The sequence below is a fragment of the Diabrotica undecimpunctata genome, chromosome 7 (assembly GCF_040954645.1).
Source record: "Diabrotica undecimpunctata isolate CICGRU chromosome 7, icDiaUnde3, whole genome shotgun sequence".
In the NCBI taxonomy this organism is placed as follows: Eukaryota; Metazoa; Arthropoda; class Insecta; order Coleoptera; family Chrysomelidae; genus Diabrotica; species Diabrotica undecimpunctata.
In genome coordinates this window covers 110084965-110102182 of record NC_092809.1, presented here as the reverse complement: position 1 = coordinate 110102182, position 17218 = coordinate 110084965, and the positions used below count along the sequence as shown (strand labels likewise).

Sequence of the window (17218 nt, the reverse complement as noted above, 5' to 3'; positions counted from 1 at the left end):
AATTCAAATCATCATACCAATACCTACATACAAATATGAAGTGTTTTACTTCTGTATAAGTTTTTTAAACGATGATATATAGTCAACTACTGGGATTTTCCCATTAATAAAAAAAAATAAGTTATAATTTTAATATCTCTTTCTTATTAATTTTTTTTTAGGAAAGTAGTATTTAAGATGATACTCGGAACAGCTATTGTTAATAGTTTAATTATATTCAATATGTGCTCTAAAACAAAAACGAGTATTACATAATTTATACAATCACCTGAAGAAAAACCACTTCCAAAAAAAAGAGTGCATACTTTTACCAAACCTGAAGGACCTGGAAGGAAACGACGAAAGCCATGTAGAGGCTGTCGTCAAGTATTAAAATCTTCAGGTTTAAGTTACCGTGAAGTGGATAAAAAAGTTAGTAGGATTATAACTTTTTGTTTCGAATGCCTTGATCAACCTGGATACTGTTTGCGTTGTTGTAATACGGCACATAATTAATAAGAAGAAACAGAAATTACCAATCAATTTTAAAATGCGTTTGTTCTGTTTATTTTATATAAAGTATTTTGTTTTTATAAACACCTTTTATTTTATCCAATTACCTCCAAGAGAAAATTTGTTTAGGTGCTACACCGGATGTTGGCGGCATGTCCTGTTTGAGAGGAAAGTAGATTATTACTTCTATAATAGTTTTTTGTATGTAATATATGCAAAAGTTATACTTCTGTGTACTAGACGGCATGAAGTACTTACATGTACACACATGCCACAGGGGGGCATGCGACGCACAGACAGAATAGACCATAACTTATCTCCGGAGGCATGTGAAGCAAGAACTAGTATATTAAGTATTTAACCGCCGCAGTTAAGGTGTTAAATAGTTGTTCCTTTAATTAAAAAAGGAACAACTTTAATTCAATTAGGTTAGAACAAACTGACCCATTGATCTAATAATTGTTGATCAGATTGTAATAGTATGTAAAATAAAATAAAAATTGTTGTCACATACTTAGATTAACAATCCATTGAAGCATATGTTTGAAAACTTTGTAACTTGTAATATATTCAATATTCCCAACAAAAACATTTAATAAAATATCAAAAAAATATAATCAACCACTTGTTGTGATTAGCACATTTTGTATGTCAACGTAAAAGTGGCAACGGCGCACAACAACCGTCTCTCTAACCTCCAGTAACAGCACGTCTAGTCGTCGATCTGTCATGTTTCCTCAAATATTTTGATAAACAAAGCATAATCAAAGTAAAAAACAATTGTGATTTAAAGTGCATCTTAGTATTGAATGTGTACAATAAAAATTAGGTAAGTGCAACATGCATTTCGTCCCGTTTTTTGATTATATTCGGTTTGTTGTTTGCCATTTCTGTCAAGTCTCGGCGGTACGGCATGTGCCTGTTGAGTTCGGGTGGCGTCCTGGCTCTTGGCGTCGCTGCGTGCGCAAACATCGGACCCGGCTATGTTGGTTGCTTCGATGTTACTGTGTTGTGGGTTGGAATCGTGATGGGTGAAACCGCGATTTTAGAACGGCTCGATTCATTCATTAATATTGTACGATGTTACTTTAATGTAGAGGCGAGCAGACGATATATCCGTTACGTTATGGAATAATTTCCTTATATAATGTTTTTCTACGCGCCAAACATCAATTATTATTAAATATTATGTTTATATTGAATAGTTCCATAGTTTAATGTAATGAAAATTACATTTTATAATTTTTGTTTGACATTTCGATTTTAAAAAATAATGAGGTGTTATTATAAGCAAAGAGGTTGTTTAGCGGAACTTTTTGATTAAAATTTTAACTTTTAACCGATTTTCGGTTATATTCACACCTCACTATTTTTTTAAATAATCTTTTTTGAAAACCATTTCCGTAGTGGAAGTCTAAACATCAAACAAAAATTATAAAATGTAATTTTCATTAGTCACTTGTACCTTAATCCCATATACAGGGTGAGTTTTTAGTGCGACATCGGTCGGTAATTTCATTGTGATACAAGATATTCAAAAAACTTATTTAGAAAAAATGTAAGCAATGATATTCTCCATACTTGAAAAATATGTGGAATTCTACAGGGTGATTAATAACTACGTGGTATAGCAAACATACAATTTTTAAATGGGACACCCTATATATTTTTTATATTTATATTCCTCTCGTAATTCTTGTTCTTGTAATATTGGGCTTTGCATTACTATACAGAGTATTTAACAAGTTATGACCATTTTTTTTTTCGAAATCCCTATGAATTCAACACCATGTATATAAAGAAGTAATGAATAAACAATTATTTATTTTATATAGTAAGGTAAGCAATATATTGTAGTTTTTAAATTCAGTTTAATTAAAATCATTAACACATTTGTATACAGGGTGAACTACAAAACGAAATTACGATTTTCTCAATTTTTTTAAATGAATTACCCTGTATTGCATTTTTTAGAAATATTGTTAAAAAAACAGTTACCAGCTGAAGTCCGTTTGAAGAGGTTTACTCTCCGGACGCTGGAACTCACTTAAAGCATGGGTGTATGTTACCTGAAGTAAAATTTAATTAAATATTAAACATCAAATAATAATAATAACATTATGTACAATCTTTGTTAACTTTATATATTTTAAGGGATTTTACCCTAATATTTTGGTGGCTCAGGCATGTTAACCTGTATTTTTAACCTGATGATGGAACTGTTGTTCCGAAAACGTTCGTGTTATTTGATGTAGCCCCTTTTAAGGGTTTTTTAAATATACCCATTTACAAAGATTTAACCTCTTTTTTGTATTTATGATACTCTTTCATTTTTATATAACATTCCTATACTAAACTCATTATTTTTAGAGATATTTTAAGTTTTCTTCAAATTTCGGGAATACATTCAATTTTTGTTAGTAGAAATAAGTATTGAGTGAAAATATAACAAAATTATTTTTATTCAATAAGTAACTAACATAAAATATAAACCATAATAAAATGTAATGAATGTAACAATTAATGTGATAGTAAAGAAATAAATATCAAGTAAATGTTTAAAATGTCCACCTTCAACATCTATACAAGTTTGTAACCGATATTCAAATGGCAAAGCCAAATTTCTCAACATTTGTAAGTTAATTTTATTAGAAGCTTCTCTAATTCTATTTTTCGTATCTATTTTTCGTATCATCTGGCGATGTTGGAGGCATAGGCAGGGGAGTTGGTCCTCCCCTGCCTGTCCAGCTCTCAGGAAAGTTTTTATTTAGATGATTGTGAATAGGAGCAGTTGGTGAACTAGAGCACCGTCGTGTAAAAACCACATTCGTTGTCGAATATTAAGCGGTACATTTTGCAGTAGTATTGGCAAATGATTATATAGAAAATCCAGATATTGCACCATTCACACGACCGTCAAAAAAATGTGGGCCAATCACATAATCGCCACCAATACCACCCCAAACATTTATAGACCACCTAGTTTGACTATGAGTGTTAACAAAATAGGGATTGCTTGATGCATAGTAATGAAAATTATGCCGATTCGCCGTTCCAATTTTGTGAAATGTAGCCTCATCTCCAAAAAAGCACATAATAAAAAAAAATCGGTCTCTTTGCACTTTGCTGCTGCTGAGACCATTGCCAAAAAGCAAATCTGTGTTAATAATCATCGACTATAAATTCTTAATGTAACTGTATCCGGTAAGGATGCAGTTTATGTTTACGAAGGATTTTTGCTGCCGAAGTTTGACTAATGTCATGTTGACGTGAAATTTCACGAGTGCTGATGTGGGGATCTTCAGTAGTAGTTATCAGTACATCATATTCCTTTTCTTCACTTAGAACAGTTTTGGTTCTCTAATTTATATACAGCTGACCCAGTGCGAACACAACGATCCATTAATTTTTCAAAAGCTCTTGCGTTTGGCTTTCTTCGTTCAGGATATCGCTTGTGATATATTCTGGATGCAAGTAAGCAATTTCTCGAACTTTCTCCTAATAATCAGATCATATCTGTTAACTCTTCTACAGAAAAATTCATTTTTAACAATAAAGACAAGCCACACAGACCGATTAAAAAGGTAATAATATGAAAACTGTCATTTTCAAAGCCTACCGTTTACCCATCGGTAAGATAGTTTCGAAACAACAGTTTTTTTTTTCATTTCATCAACATTTCAACAACAACAGTTTTTTTTTTCGTTTCATCCTACCGTTTACGTTATAATAATACGAAAACTGTCATTTTTTCAAAATCTACTATTTTACCTTTGTAACTGACACAAATCGCCCTTTACTTAATAACTTCGCGTTACAATCAGCAGTTAGGAAAAGTTTTATTAAAAATTCCTGGCTTAGAATACTGTTGATATAACTATCCAAAAATTGGTACATCAATTGTATATTGTTTTGCTTTTTGTTTTGTGTTTTGTGTTAGTTACTTATTGAATAAAAATGATTTTGTTATATTATCACTCAATACTCAATACTTAGTTCTACTTACAAAAATTGAATGTATTTCCGAAATTTGAAGAAAACTAAAAATATCTCGGAAAGTAATGAGTTTATGTACAGGGAATGCTATATAAAAATGAAAGAGTATCATAAATACAATATTTCTAAAATATTAAATATAGGGTGATCTATTTAAAAAATTTGAGAAAATCGTAATTTTGTTTTGTAGTTCACAAATTCTGTATACAAATTTTTGTCAATGATTTCATTTAAACTTAATTTAAAAACTACAATATAATATTTACTTTATTATATAAAAAAATTAGTTGTTTATGCATTACTTCTTTATATACATGGTGTTGATTTCATAGGGATTTCAAAATAAAAATGGTCATAACTTGTTAAATGCTCTGTATAGTAATGCAAAACCCAATACTATAAAAACAAGAATTATGAGAAGAATACAAATTTGAAAAAATATATAGTGTCCCATTTAAACAATTGTATGTTTCCTATACCACATAGTTACTAATCACCCTGTAGAATTCCACATATATTCCAAGTAATGCACTTTTGATCACAGGTGATCAGTTAGATACAAGAGAAGGGATTAATTGGTATGCAGCTAAATTAATAAAGCCAACAGTACTTTTTTTTAATAATCAAATATATTTCGGTATGCTTTATAGCATCATCAGTGATAGGAATTTGATATTGCGGCCATTATATTGAAATGGCATGTAAAAAATCTCCTCGAAAAAAAAACAAACATGGCACCATGTTAAGTGGAATTACAATTTCTTAAAAAACACATTGGTTTAAAAAATGAATAACGATAACATTATCAGAGGACACTTTAAAAAACTTTAGGTATATTATTAGATTAGAAACTTTGAAACCTTCATTACTAGGTACAATGTGAAACTTTTTCCTATCAAACAATATATTCAAAAATATTCAGAACAGTTTTAAATAAAAAAATGAAAGTCTTATTTCTTCTCGTAACTCCAAATTGTTTTAAGAAAATAATTTTTTAAATATTTTTAGTAAAACTAACGGCATGTTTTGTTAAATCGTTAGATAACAGCACAATTTTTTTTGTGTATGATAACTTTTATCCTTTATCTACATGGCATATTTATGGTGTACCGAATCATTCTCTAAAATTTTGCGTTCAACTTTTCCGTTTTCTTCTTGTTATAGTCGATATCGATAGAGCTTCTAGTTCTTCCTCTATATGGCGAATCAACTCCATATTTGTCACTATATCGATCTCCTCTGTACGAGTAGTATCCGACGGTACCTTCTACATTCCAAAACTTTATGTTCTTAGTCCAGTCGTCAGAGATTTGATCTCTGAAAACGAGGTGAACAACCTATGTACATATTCCTAAGAATGTAAATTTTTGGACCCCAAAAAGATTCAAAAAGGTTTACCATACCTTCCACCAGTCTTCCTCCTAAGACCTTCCTCATAGGAGGGGAACTTAAATCATCCATTTAACAGGAATAATTTTAAACAAAATTGTTTATTAGCACTGTTTCTGTAGAATGAATCGTTCTCTCAGAAACAACGCTTGAACCCGAAAATTTTTAATGTCAGTTACGCGCGCGAAATCAATGTTTTATAATAAATTTGTATCAACTCGATCGTAAAAATTCGATATCTTTTGATCAGAGTGTCGTATCGTCAATGGTTAAAAAGTCAGTTTCTATAAAGGTCTTAAATAATTAAAGTTTGCGCGATTTTTGTTATTTTTACGATTCTCATAAGATTAATCAAATTTATCAGTTGTATTGACCGGTCGCTGTGGAATTTCCATTGTTATAGTCTAATCTTTGAAACTTATAACATGTTTTCATTTAGACTTTTGGCATCAAATATGAGATATTTGAAATATGCCTAAAAAACGGTGTATTTAAACTTTTACGTTACAAACGATCTCACGGCACGGAAAAAGCTTCTACGAAGACGGCATTAAATAGAATTTGTAGTTGAAGTTATGTAGTTTTGAAAAACGTACAGCTTTATAGAAATTGACTTCATTTGCAGCAAAATGCAAAACTTGTATGCAAGAGCTGCATTCTTCAAATGAGTTTAAAACGCATTTTGAATTTTGTTGATAGAACACTCTGATCAAAAGTTATCGAATTTACATTCACAATCACAGGTAGCTTTAAACATTGTTCATGAGAGAGCGGTTTTCTTTCTTCTTCTCTTTTTCCTCTTTATAAGCAATTCTGCTTGTTCATTGGCGGATAAATACTATTAATATCTATGGAAGGTTGTCACTATATCTTTTGTGCGATCGTCCGACACTTCTTCTGCCTATTGGCTATTGCTATTTTGACGAAATGGGTCTCCCCCATTCTGCTTATGTGGTTATTCCATTCTTTTTTTTCTATTTTATGTCCATTAGTTTATACGCTGTACGTTACATTTTCTGATGTTTTCATTTCTCTTTCGATCTCTCAGCGTATTTCCTATAATTCTTCGCAGTACTCTCATCTCTGCAGTTTCCAGTAGCCTTTACGTTGTGGCTGTGTCACATCTTGTTTCTGAGGCATATGTCATTATTGGTCTTACACTGGCTTTATAAGTTCTTGCCTTCATCTCAGTGTTAATGTGTCTGTTTCACCATATTATTTTCACCGTATTATTAAGGCATCATGCCACTCTATTTTCTTCTTGTACTTGTTCTCTTACTTCTTTGTCCAGGTCTCCGTAGATGGACAGTGTAATTCCAAGGTATTTTATTTCCATTGCTTGCTCAATACTGATGCCATCAATTTCTATTTTACATCTGGTTGGTTCTTTGCTGATTACTACTGTTTTAGTTTTCTGAGATGAGATTATTATATTAAATTCTTTTACCCTTATATTAAACCTGTGGACCAGTCTTTGCAGACTATCTTTATCTTGGGCTATCAATATTGCATTGTCTGCCTAACAGAGTATTTTTTGGCTTGGACAATTGTCATTCAGTCAGTCTGAATCAACAAGAGCTTTATTAAAGAATTTAAATATGGCAATATATGTCAAAAAGTGCTAATAAACATTACGGTCCAAGACTATCTCAGTTACATTTCTTCTTTGGGACATTTTTTTTCTACCGCGTAATTCTTCGTAAATCGATCCCCCACTAAGACAGATGTTTTAGGAGGGAGCGCAGGATTAGGAGTGGAAAACTTTTTTGCATCTTTTTTGGGGTCGCTAAATTGACATTCTAAGCAAGATTCAGCTTGGTGGTATGATTTTTAGACGTTCACTTGCATTTTCGTCTCTGACGACTGAAGTATTATATGTTGACAATACAAGCCTCTACTCCAGATAATAAGGTGTTAAATACGTGGCATCTCCTCATTTTTAATCGCAGCGAATATTTATATCTGGGTTGTAGATACTTTTCATTTTAATAAAAGCCTAACTGACAATTTCAACACGGTTTTTTAAGTCATTGTTTAGCCTAACTGACAATTTCAACACGGTTTTTCAAGTCATTGTTTAGGTCACCAGTTTCGTTTATTTATGTTTCTTTATGTTGTATTCCTAATTTCCATTTTAATAAAAATTTAGGTAGTTCCTATTTTTCATAAAACTAATATTTTCTCCACCTCTACACAGTAGAGGTGAAGAATTTCTTGGCTATATACTAATAGTCGCTGATTTTAATGTACATTTTTGTACCTAATACAACTAATTATTCGAATCTTCTAGATTTTCATTGTTTATTGCTGTATTGACATTTAATACAATACGTTATCAGAAAATGTTTCGACAACTGTTACTGTTACAGTAACCTTAACATTTAGTTTACCCATCTCTATTTTGCACTAATCTGAAAAGGAAAGCAGATGTCGGCAAATATTTGAAGAAAGAACTTTTGATAAAATATTTTTTCTCCTAAATAACTAAATTATTATGTTTAATTTTTTTTACATGTAATAAAATACATGTACATAAAATATAGTATTTATCAAGTTTTATTCTTATCTCTAACTGTTAAACGGAATAAGTGTTTTCTGTATTATTCAAAATATTTTTTGTTCATAAATTTCAATAGGTTTCAATAAGCCCATTGTTATGAGGATGACAAGAAATACTTTTTGTGCAGTTCTATAAATTTGTGGTATCTTCTGTTTTACATTAGACAGGTACTCGTCGAAAACAGAATCGGAATAAGGAGTGCAACAAAAAACTTATTATGGTAAATTAAGCAATCGTAATAGTTTCACTACATTTTTTTACTCTTTTATTCATATAAATAACTATTATAGATTATAAAATATTGCTACGACTGTGTCTAAGTTGTCATTTAATGAAACATAAGTTAGGTACCCAGTTTCTTAAGAGATATATCAAATTCTTGGAAGAGAATATTAGAAAATATGTACAAAGAAGTTTTGTGATCAATAATTCTTGCTGTTTGAATTTGAATTGACAGCTAAATAAATTTATAGGTTGTGATGAAATAGTGCGACGGTAAATAAAATATTTATTTTTTACTTAGGTATAATATACCATTAACCCTTGCAGGACCTTGTACTAGAAACAGCGAGGACCAAGGTGGGTCAATAAAAGTCCACATATATATTTATCAAAAACGTACTTATTTAAAGTAATTTAAAAATGACACTTTAGCAAATAAAAAAGTATTCCTAGATGTTAATGGAACAGTTAAAAAGATAAGAATTTATAATTTACCCGGAGTCTTCTGCTTCAGTTGAATTGGCATCATCGCAGGATACATAAACATTTGACTTCTTGCTGTGGTTATCTCATACATACTTCTGGCATTTTGAACAAACTACGGTTGCTTTTTCCAGCTTATTGGTCTTTTCTCTTATAGATTTTGCTACTTTGCAACATGAATGGCATCGTCCCTTTCAATAGTGTTGGAGGTACAACTTGGAAAAGTTTGCTTCGAGTATATTTTCTATGGCACTACAAAATAATGAAGTCCATTTAAATTTGCAGCTTTTCTTTCAATAATCGGTAGCTTTAAGCCAAGTCCTAATTCTTGCAGAAACAAATGGCCACGATTGCTCTTATTTTTGTTCCACTTTGAAAAATTGAGAATAAATAGAGAGTACGCCTTGATGGCTGCAATATCCAACAAAGTGAAAAAAACTGAGAGTGGCCATCTTCGTGTCGATCGCTTCGACGTATATTTTCTCGTCATCTGGTCTAAAGGATCAACACTTACCTTAGTCTCATTATAAAAAAGATTTATATCTGATTTGTTTTCGTATTCGTCGCTTACAACATCATCAGAATGCTGGGTTGATAGAAAGAGAAGTAGCTTTGTAGGTTTCTGACGTGTTACATGAGAAAGAAGAATAACTGGTGAGTTTCTGGACTTTGGATCTGAAAATGCAAACATATTTGAATACAATTGTCTTCTTCGTTTCCTTAAGTACTTTCGGTATATGCCTGCGATTTTGTTTTAGAGTGCCAACTAAAGTCAGACCGAAGTCTTTGTAGAGATCTTCTGCCAATCTTGCTAGACAAATTTGTGTGGATTTCGGTTGATGAAACGAACGACAGCTGTGGCAGATACGTAGCTAATCTTCTAGTTGGCATATTAGGTTTGATAGCCTTCTCTTCCATATTTGGTTTTTGGCAAGGAATTGGATTAAACAATCCATGCAACAATAGCCAGATTTATCAATGGCAGTATTCAACATTTGTTTCCTGGGTCCACTACGAATAAAAATATTTGAATATTCATTTCTGATGCTGCTTCTCTCTACACATTAGCCATCGTACATGCTTGGCCCGCAGAACACATAGGTGGTCTAGAAAATACGAGGCTCTTACGGAAATGTTAGCAAGCTCCTCTTTTTAACCAAAAAAGTTTTTGTTAAAACTCCTTAACGCATAAAAATATTCAAAGAGGAACTAACTATTCCTCTAGGTTGTAACCTGCCAACATTTTAAGCAAGGTAAAATATGAGCTTTTTTTATTGCCTTAATCTAACTAGATTTGTTTTATTTAATGATTACCGTATTTTAAAGTTCTTTTTCTTCCGTCTTTCTTCTAGGCGAATCGACTGCTTAAACTTCATTGTTGAGATTGTCGCTTCACCTTTTTCGAGATGGGCCTATACTTCTCCGTCCCGATTTATCTCGAGCGATTCTCTTCATTCTGCTAATATGTTCATTCAACTCATTTCCTGTGTAGCACCCAACCGTTAATATCGTCTATCCCACATTTAGTCCGTATGTTTGTTGTAGCTATGCCACGGAGTACCTTTATTTCTGTTATTTGAAGCAATCTTTTGGTTTTCAGTGTTTCTGGTCTCGTCTCTGTGGTGCTTATTTAGCCTTAATGCCAATGTTTTATTACGCCTTATTGTATTGTTTGAAGTCAGCATTTTTGTTGTCCTTGTTGTTTGTTCTCTTATTTCTCCTTCAACGTCGCCATAGATTAATAGTTCTGTGTTGAACGATTTCGCTGTGAGATTAAATTGATGTAGGAGTCGCTGTAGGTCTTCCCCGTTTTGTCAACCAACGCCGCGTCATTTGCATAACAAAAGATTTTGGAAGTTACAGATTTTTTATGGAGACAGCCAGCATTACACTTGGGTATGATGCAAGAATATAAAGTCTCCTACTTTTCTTTACCTGCTTCTCTTTTTGCTTTTATTGCAGGTTGTTGATACTTTAGAAGCAAAAGCCAGTAGTGAATGTACAATAGCTTTGTAATACCCTTTGATGAACGCCTTGGTGGCGCAACGTAAAAAATCCTGACGGGGTGCAAATTTTTTATTTGTTAACACAATAAAGCCGACCTTATTTAGAAACGAGGCAATTACTCAATACATACACTGGAATCTGCGCAATGTGCAACGGCCAGTTGGCTGCAGTACGACAAAAAAAGACCGTGTAATCTGAAAGAATCTTAGATTCATAACAACTCCTTCCCAAAAACCCCAGAGTACATCAAACCGTTAGAAAAAAAATGCTTACCATGATTCGAATCTTTGAATGTTTTAAACAATGTGAAGAAATTGGTTGGAGTTATTGAGAAAAACCCTAGGTACAGTACACTATAAGAAACCAACGTATACTTTAATGGTGGTGATACATACTAATTTTCCTGAAAATTTAGATGCAATCTAAGTAGTCAAGTAAAAGTTATATGACGTCTATTGCCGTGGAAAGATTTTTCTCGCCTTAAAAATATATTTTAGAAGAGTGGAAGCAACGTTCACACTGAAAAATCCGAGCAAATCATGATTTTGTATTTCTATGAGAATTATAACAAAGAATATAAAATGTCGTATCTACAACCACATATAGGCGGCTCAATGATAATGTCGAACCTTAAAGTTTTTAAACTACGTTTTTTTTACAAGAAATACTTTTTTAAATTTGTTTTTTTTTCCTTTAAAAATAACTTTTCCTAGTTTATTTAGGAATTTTTCATATTTCACCCTTTTTATTTTCTTTCTCCATTGGTCTCCGCTCAGCCGCTCTAGGAGTTTCGCAGAATAAGTAGCCTGCTGAATTTTACCTTGGTGAAACTATCTGGTTGGTGACCGTGCTCTTGGTCTTCTCCCCGGATCCTTTCCAGAAACAACTTCATCATCATCATCATCATCTTGGTGCTATAGCCCTTAGAGGGCCTCGACCTTCTCAAGCTTTCTACGCCATTCTGTTCTGTTCTTTTCTTGCATTTTCCAGTTGCCGACTCCGATCTTCTCGGCATCTTGTGTTACCCCGTCCATCCACCTCAGCTTTGGTCTACCCCGTCTTCTCATTCCCACGGGTTGCACTGTTAGAATATTTTTTGTCATGTTCGATTCAGGGGCCCGGGCTACATGTCCTGCCCACTGCAGGCGGTTTCGCTTAATTATAGTGGTAATATCTTTACCACCACACGTATGCTTGTAGATATTCTGCAGTTCAAAGTTATATCTACGCCTCCATATTCCGTTCTCACAGACCGCTCCGAATATCTTGCGTAGCACCTTTCTTTTAAAAATCGATAGAGCGGATTCATCTGTTTTAGTTAGCGTCCATGCCTCTGATCCATATGTGAGAACGGGGACTATCAGTGTTCTATACAGCCTTACACGAGTTTTTTGATTATTCGTTTGTTAGCCAAGTACTTTGATAGACCATGATAACACCTGTTTGCAATTATTATTCGCCTTTTTATTTCCTCAGATGTGTTACTGGGGTTAACCCATGTCCCTAGATGTATGAACTCTTTGACTGCTTCGAAGTTTTGGTCATTGAGGATTAAATCTGCGTCAACATTTCCAGCTCTTGTGTTTGTGTTAGTCGCCATGAATTTGGTTTTATTTTGATTTATATGTAACCCCATTCGTTCTACTGCTGCTACTAGCTCGGTTAGGATTTCCTCAGTTCTCCCCTGGGTCTTGTTATAATGTTCACGTCGTCTGCATATGCTAAAATTTGGACTGATCTATTAAATATTGTTCCCCTGCTATCTAAATTAGCGTCTCGTACAACTTTTTCTAAGGAGACATTAAAAAGCTGACACGCCAGCGCATCTCCCTGCCTTAACCCCCTATGTATTTCAAATGGGGTTGACGAGTCGTTTTGAATTTTTACTGCTGATAGCATCTTCGCCATTGTCATTTTTATCAAACATATGAGTTTTTTTGGAATTCCTAACGCATTCATAGCGTTGTAAAGACTTGGTCTTAAGAAACTGTCATATGCCGCTTTAAAATCGACAAAAATATGATACATATCTATGTTAAATTCTTGCGCTTTTTCGAGGATCTGGCGTAGTGTAAAGATCTGGTTGATGGTTGAACGTCCACGCCTGAATCTTACCTGATATTCTCCTCCAGAAACAACTAATCTCACTAAATTATCATCATCTCTGTGAACCACGTGACCAAAGAACTGTAGAAACCGCCGTAGACATCTTGTGGACAGCTCTTTTTTTTAATGTCGAGTAGGTTAAGAATGGAAACGTTTGTCCGATGAGCTGACCAAGGTATGCACAGCTTCTTCTCCAACACCACATCTCAAAAGCATCAAATTTGGCATTTTTCAGCGTGAGAAGTCCAGGTTTCTGCCTCGTATAGAAATATTAAGAATACAAGTGCATTGACCAGCTTCATCTTGAGCCAAAGTCAACTTATTACAAATTAGTAATTGTAGCAGTCAATCGGAATCTTAAAATAGACTGACCGAACACGAGCATATTATTAGTACAATTTAAAATATTTTACGATGCAAAATAAGCAAAGGTTCGTAGCGCAAACGAATTGTCAAATTATTTTGCATAATTTGGTTAAAACGTTATTTGGTTAAAAAATCTCATTTTAGTGATAGGTTAATTTTTTGCGATATATTTCTTGAGTTTATTATAAATCTAACCATCTTCATAATATAAAAAATATAAAACTGTATTAAAACATAATATCAAGTCCTTTTGCTTAGGTTATTTAATAGGGTAATTCACTTTCCATGAGACGTCCAAAAAGTGCGTCTCAGCATCACCGAGAGAGCCGTTTCTGTATATCAAACGTAAAATTACTGAATCCTGTAAATCTTGAAACTAATATGAAATGCTACTGCTCTATCTACAACTAATCTTGAACAAATTGAATTTGCTAGATTGCTTTGCTCGATAAAATATACATTTACCTAGTACTTGACTCCGGGTAATTCCGGGTTATCTCTATATTTTACTTCCACCTCGGTTGGGGTTGCGTTTTTAGCTAACATTTGCTAAATTTATTACCTAATAGTTTATTAAGGGTGCAAACTTTGAAATTCGTTAATAATTTAGCTTCGATTTCCTACTTAACGTGGATGTTCAATAAGTTTGGGGGTGGATATTTTAAAATAATTGATATTAGAGATACGACGAATTTCTAGCTACCGATTTATATTTTTCTTGTACAAATATATTCAATAATGTTGCCATGTTTACGACTAAACAGTATTTCAAGCTCAGCCAATTCAATAAACTTTTTTATCCTTTAATTGTGTAAATAGAGGAGGAAAACGACAATGAACGAGAATTAATACCAATGGATGGAATAAATATTACAAGACCAACTAAGGATGAGGTTGAGGAAGTTTTAACTGCGATGAAAAACATTAAAAGCCCTGGAGAAAATGGGATAGCAGCAGAAAACTTAAAATATGGAGGAGACTACCTGAGAGAAAAAATCTACAAACTAATATGTCATATCTGGGGAGAGGAAATAATACCTAAAGAGTGGTGCAAATCTGGAATATACCCAATACATAAGGAGCGAGGCCTGTCAAGTTGTGATAACTATTGAGGAATAGCACTCCTGGACGTCACATACATAAAAAGAAAAATAGAAGTATACACAGAAAATGTATTGGGCGACTATCAAGCTGGTTTTAGAAAAAATCGATCAACTAGTGAACATTTATTTATGCTGAAACAAGTTCTCTCTGGTGCAAATGAATACGACATTCTACCTTCTCTTTGTGGATTTTAAAGGTGCTTATGACACTGTAGGAAGATCAAAACCGATGAAGGCACTACAGTTCAAAGGGAGTTCAAAATCCCATCTAAGATAATCAGACTGGTATATATGACGCTTCAGAACACTACAAGCGCAGTTAAGAGTAATGGAAAGAAGAGACAATACTTAATAAGAGTTTAGAAAGGTGTAAAAGATAAGGGGATCCTCTATCCACCACGCTGTTTAATTTGGCCCTTGAAAAGATAATAAGAGACAGGAATATGAATATAGCGGGAACAATATTTAATAAGATTCACCAATGTCTAGCTTATGCTGATGATGTTGTACTTTAGGGTAGGAGTAGAAAATAATTATAAAAAATAGCTAAGAATCTTCGAGAGGCCGCAGGACATATGGGATTACAGATAAATATAAATAAAACAAAATACATGGAGCTGAAGAATAAGCAAAAGAAAAGCAGAAAACTAAATATGGAAATTGCATTAGGAAGAGAAATTCTGGAAATTGAAGAGGTGGAGGATTACATGTATCTGGGAGTTCTTGTGACAAATAAATGCGAAGAAGAAAAGGAAATAGATCTACGAATAGCAAAGTGAAACAGGTATGCAGGCAGTTTGCAAAGAATAATAAAATCGAAAGAGGTATCGAGAAATACAAAAATAAGGCTGTATAAAACTATCCTGTGACCTACTCTAACGTATGGGTGCGAGACATGGGTATTAACAAAGAAACTACAACAGAAAATTGAAATATGAGAACGAAGAATATTAAGAAGGATTTTTGGAGGAAAATTGACAGAAATAGAATGGGAGCGAAGAACAAATGATGAAATTTATGAAATGTTCGGCGAAGGGAGAATAAAATATTTTGTCAAAGCTAGAAGATTGCAGTGGCTTGTAAGAATGCAGGACAGTAGAGAGGTAAAGAACATATCATGAAGAACACCGCAAGTTAAAAGGAAAAGAGGCAGACCGAGGAGAAGATGGAGGAAAGCAGTTGCGGAAGATCTACAAGAAAAGAAGATAGAAAATTGGAGGAAAGAATCTAGAGACAGAAGGAGGTGGAAGAGAATTACTAATCGTTTAATTGTGTACTGTCAAATTCAAATTAAGTAGCGCAAAATTCTAAGAAATGGTTTATAGCGTAGATGAGTTTTGCCCAAACGCTTCTGGAGTCGATCGCGAAAAATTCAAAATTAGTCAGGCTCTGGTCGAAATATCCGATACCTCTGAAGTAATGCGATCGTGCGAAGTTCGCCGAAATTGACCGATTCTTCTTGAATACCTGTATCATATTTAATAAGCTGCGGTGACGGAACGGAACATTATGTCAGTCTTTATTGAGTTTTTACCAATCATTTGCTTCACTGTTTCGTTCCTCCCTGTAAATGTCTGCATTTGGAATGAGCTACGGTGCATCAGTGATGGCACGAAGAACCTTAGATTGAAATCGCTATGTTGCTATCTGCTGCAGTTCCCCACAGATCAATCCCGTTTGTCTAGATGGACCGGATGATTGCTTTATACACTAATATTTTGGTAGATAATGATAATGTGGATTTACGGCCGAGTAACCAGTAGTGTTTTTTGAATTTTATTCCTAATTGCTTCCTCTTCATCCAGATGTGTGGCCTCCATGTTAGCTAACCTCTTGTCAAGGTGTAATCCCAGATATTTTGCAGTATTATTTTTGGGAATGTTCTTGTTATGCATTAGGATATTTGGTATTTCTTTGTGACATTGAATAATTACCACATTAACTGATTTTGCTTTGTTGATCTTTATCTTCCATTTCTTAGCACATTACATTTCTGGTTTGTTGTAATATTTTAGCTGCTTGTATTGGATCTGGGTTTTGACAAAAATTGCAGTGTCATCTGCTAATGTTGCGATTGTGCATTCTTCTCTAGTTGGGAAATTAGCTGTAAATGTTGTGTAGAGAATTGGTCCCAAGACACTGCCTTGCGGGACCCCTAAACTTATGTTGTAGATGTTAGACACACTTTCTTCGTATCTTGTATAAAATAGTCGTTCTTCGAGGTATGCTTTTAGTATCGTGTATAGCAGCTCAGATGTTGCTTTCTTCAGTTTATAGTAATATATATATATATATATATATATATATATATATATATATATATATATATATATATATATATGTATATATACATATATATATATATATATATATATATATATATATATATATATATATATATTATAAGTATAATAATAATCCCGATTACCAGACCTTGTCAAATGCTTGAATAACATCCAGGAAAATGACATTGCAAACGCTCTTTTCGTGGAAG

At 33.3% G+C, this 17218-nt stretch overlaps 1 protein-coding gene across 1 annotated transcript in view; it reads left to right on the top strand.

Moving 5' to 3' along the window:
* Positions 1-1190: 1190 nt before the first annotated feature.
* Positions 1191-17218, top strand: part of LOC140446917 (zinc finger protein chinmo-like) — a 40277-nt gene continuing 24249 nt past the window's right edge. Inside the window, exon 1 of the mRNA XM_072539506.1 lies at positions 1191-1321. The gene's annotated coding sequence lies outside the window, so the exon portion shown is untranslated. The remainder of the gene's footprint in view (positions 1322-17218) is intronic.